This window comes from Liolophura sinensis, chromosome 2 (assembly GCF_032854445.1).
Source record: "Liolophura sinensis isolate JHLJ2023 chromosome 2, CUHK_Ljap_v2, whole genome shotgun sequence".
Lineage (NCBI taxonomy): Eukaryota > Metazoa > Mollusca > Polyplacophora > Chitonida > Chitonidae > Liolophura > Liolophura sinensis.
The window spans coordinates 13,455,911-13,460,572 of NC_088296.1; the positions used below are offsets into that span (position 1 = coordinate 13,455,911).

The 4,662-nt window shown below is 36.6% G+C and overlaps 1 long non-coding RNA gene across 1 annotated transcript; it reads right to left on the reverse strand.

The window, feature by feature from the left end:
* Positions 1 to 537: 537 nt before the first annotated feature.
* On the reverse strand, positions 538 to 2,581 carry LOC135462765 (uncharacterized). Its single transcript, XR_010443490.1, has 3 exons — positions 2,528 to 2,581; positions 1,147 to 1,230; positions 538 to 629 (listed from the first exon to the last, which is right to left on the reverse strand). It is a non-coding gene; the product is annotated as an uncharacterized LOC135462765 (long non-coding RNA).
* Positions 2,582 to 4,662: the final 2,081 nt, after the last annotated feature.

The following is a 4,662-nucleotide window of genomic DNA, read 5'->3' on the forward strand; positions in this document are numbered from 1 at the left end:
TAAGAATGTCCGGTTTCAACAGCTGATAGGTTGTCATTTGAATTAATATTTTGCAACACAGAGCCTTGAGACTTGCATAATTCCATTACTTTCAAGCCCCAATGTTTCCTGTGTAAAAGAAAGGCTAAGGTGAATATGAATATTTCGCTACAGTTTCATACTTTGTTGATTGTGGACAGTTTCTTATACAGTTTGGCTCTTTCTAAAACCTTTATGTAACATGTATCAGCACGAAGAGTAAAAGCAGAGCAGCAATGATGGTGTTACAATTGGCCAGTAGTTATACATACAGGTAAAATCCGGCCTCTCGTCAGTGTATGCCATCGTTTTTATGGGTTTTATCCTAGCTCATTATTCTGTTCATGTAAACCTCATAATGCACGTTCCTGATCTAGAAGTACTTAATATGCTGTGTTGTCATCATATTTGATAAGGAATAACATAGAAACATTGCAAATGGATCAGGGCTTGGAGATTCTTAGTCAACCAGCAGAATCCTGAATTATGCAAGAAAACACAAGAAAACACGTAGTTTGCTTACCAAATAAGAACAACAACAACAACGATCACCGTGATACAAAGAGCTTCCCCGAATCCTACTGCGAGTCCGACTGTTAAGGCATTACAATCTGAAGCCAAGGAATTGAATCAGATAATGGATATTTTTAATGTGTGCTAATGACATCGGATGGGACGTTTAGAATCTGACATAAGTAACACGAAAATACGTACAAGCTTCATTCCACCTGCTAATATTTTGGTTTTGAATGTGTGATAAACCGTTATTCTGTGAATGAACGACGGCAACTGAATGATATTACTTTTTGACTATCAGGGAAATACATGCAGGAGAGTAGATATTATAATGCAATTTTCCATAATGCAATCAAATACTCTGCAAAATACTATTAGTTTTGGGGGAGTTTGGTTGTCTACACTAGTATGGAACAGTCAAATTTAGTCGAGCAAAACATATACATTCAAAAATTCATCAGCACAATAAAGTGTTTTTTTATTTATGACAAAAGTGCTGGATTTTTTTTTCAGCATTGCATGAAACATCTGAGTATTAAACACAGCCGTTCGAACAAAGTATGGAACATAATTAGGAGAAATAATTATTTGTCAATTAAATGGCAAACTTACCGTTCTGTACATTTCTGTTTAGGTTTGAACCGGCTGTTGTTTTTGTAGCAGGGCCAACCGAGGCTGTGGATTTGCTTGACGTAGCTGAATCAAAGCAACGATAAGCAGAGGTAGTTATCACATAGAGCTGAAATGTGTTTTGCACACCCAGTCATACCAAATTATGTCGAGCATATTTTCTTCTTTTTTTTTTGTTAGATTTTTTGTGTACTGTAAAGTAGATTCCATTAATTCACAAATCGTAAAACGTGCTAGCAACGGTCAGTGACGGGTGTTTCACAATTAAGTTCGTGAATAACATTGCGATAAAACATCATCTTTTACATGATACATTTACCGACTATACAACAGCCTGTTCTATTCCTGATGTGAACCGTGTTTGCAAAAATCCGTGTAAACATTCTGCATGCCTTATGTTTAGGCTTTTTTCGTATATGGGCGAAGATTACTGCTTCAAATATAATAATTTCATCAAAGAGAAAACAAACAAATGAGTTAGGGAGGTGCCCTCAAAAAGACCTGTATTATAAATTACATTCGCCGTTTCTTTGTAAGATTTTTTTTTACCGCGCAAAGTATAGATAAACATTTAGACCATAAGGGCGAGATTGATAAGCTGAGTTTTTATGAAATTTGGGGTGTAAATTTATTATGCCGACAATATACACTTGTATATTGGATTGTGCATATCGGAATTATAGTACTTGTTTTGATCTCAGCGTTGGCTATGTCCCCAAGAGTTTAACTGGCTTGTAATCTCACATGTTAAACTTGTCGGGCATCTCACTACCCCTAGCCAAAGACATCGTTCAGGCTTTACTGTGAACTTCAAATTTATACCATTTTGCGTGCTTTTTAATAACCCTAAAGTTTTCAAGACAAGCACCAAAAAGTGACAGCAAGCAACCAAATGAATTTAATATCACTCCTATAACAGAACATCAGGGTTTGAAATCTGGGTGTATGTTCAATACTGGTGTAAATTTCAGGGCTACAAATAGATAGTTTACTATAAAACATGCGTAGAAAGAAAAGAGGCTAGTGTTAGGATGAAAAATACACCAAAGGTATCCACAATAAAACACAATACATGCGCTTCAAGTGAATGAGTCTTCTCCATATCTGCTTGTACATTGCCTTTTCAGAAATCTTTACCCTTGTTTCTACTCATAAGGTGTGTCGCCTGACCAATTCTTCTGTACGTCGAAAGTCAGGAAAGTTAGACGACTTGAGCAGATTTTCGCCAAAACATAGTTAACACATGTAGCTAATTTAGTGATTTCCTGTGCGGAAATGACATATACCAGTACGCAACTATACTGTTGTTTTTGCATCAACAAATGGTGTGAAAAAATGTCTGGTGCATTGTCCATGTACTCACCCAGACATTGCCCTGTAGATGATTGTGTGGCTTCTTCTGAACACTGACACAGGTGCCCGTTATAACCTGAAGGGTCCGTACATGTGGTGTTGTCAGGACACATACTGCCTTTAAGGTCACATTTTTCTGCAACATACAGGATAATGAGCACACGTTTAGCGGTATATTTCATCATTAGTAACTTTTATACTCTAGGACTGGAAAAAGACAGTGTAAGTGTCTAAATCCACGCTGAATTCTAATTCACCTTTTAGGTATCAAAAAAGCAGACAGTTAATTTAAAGCAGTTTTGTGAGCAAGGACGATTTTGTACGTTCATGTGGAAAGACTGATGTGGTGTTAACACTATTATCGGGTGTCCGTCTGCTAAATTACCTGTTAAAATTTGAATAAGAAATGTTTTATTTATTTGGGAAAAGGCACATTTTAAACAACAGATAATAGATTTCCCATTTCCTGAAATCAGATATTTGCTTCGAATATTCCAACGCTATGTTGCCCATAGATTATTCGTTCTGACTTCCTGGGTAAGTAATGCTGGGGAACGTGAACGTGTGTTAAACATGTTACAGTATAATAATCATTTCAAGCGAGTGTGTTTAATCTGCTCTTCAAACCTGGGAGAAATTATACCAATAATCAAACGATTGATACATTGTTTTTCTTATGAACACTCCCTCAATGAAGTGTTGTGACCCAGGTTTTTTTTCCTTGGAATTCTGGTTTGGTGCAGAAAGACATTATGACGTTCTGTTATGTGCATAACTAATTTCCTGTTGCTATTCTGTAATGAACTCGTACACCACTTGTTACCCATGATTTCCTGAGAAATCATAAGGCAAACATCCTCCAGTTTTGTCACTTTTGGCACAAAATGTATCCCACAAGAGCACCATAAAAACCAGGTTACACTTAGTAATTAGTAAATACGGACTGTTTGTCTGCCAGGGAATCCGTGGAGACGTATGGAAACACCTGAACAAATTACCAAATTTAAATCCTCATCACCAGCTGAGTATTTCAACATGGTAACAAACAAACACCGGTTGTTATGATCACTATCATGAATATTTATAAATATGCCAGTTCCTCATATCTACACATACCTAGCCGTTTAAATCTGCAACACTACGGATGAATGTAACCTTGTATCACCGAAGTCTGTGAAGTCAGGTGACAATAACAATGATCAGTTGTGGATATACATTTGATTACCAATTGGGAATTACAGCGGCAATATTATATTTCTGATGGTAGGAATACTTTAACTTACCCACACAGTACCACAGGGATGGAGATGTGCCCTTCAGTTCTCTTGGTTCAGCATTGCTGAATGAGCATCTACAACCACTCCTGTCCGTGTTACATTCTGCTCTGTATCCACATAGCTTATCTCCACATTCCGTAACTCCCTCACCTTAGGACACAGACAAATAAAGCTGGTTATCAACTGTACATTGTCCCTCTGAATCACACTAACCTGCCATTCAAAGACATTTTCAAGAAATATTTTGTCTTTTTTTCTTGAGAGACCACAAAATTCATCTTTGTGCTGCCTAACTCTCAAACATTTGCATAGAGGCAGTGAGACTGAGTGTATTGCATGTGCAATTTCTTCCAGTGTTACACTATGATGTCTTATAATGTAAGTGTGTAATTTGGACGAATTCGCTCTCAGTTAATGATGTGAGATACATACATAAAACGATGTTGTACCGGTTTTACCCATTTTATAACCGTCTCTTTGAGGTGTTTCCGTTAAAGGACTCCTTGTAACTAGATGGGAAATTCTTCCCTTATCACTCTCTAACATATCTATGTAAAATGATCTTGGCTCACGTAATCATATTTTTATTATATAGGGAATTCCGTGAGGAAAAACACTTGAACGTAACAAAATCTGCTGTTGACATTACTTTTGTCATCTGATAAAACAGATGGTATAAATCACATCACTTCAGTTCTTCACACACATATTTTTTTTATTCTACTTCATATTCAAGTAAGTTTTCCTTGTTTTATTTGTTTTATTGCATGAGAAATTACCTGCCGACATCATTGTACCACCGTGATCGATTTCTTGTTGCACCTGTTCGTTTATTGAAACGAGTGATGCTAAATACCATCATTTTATT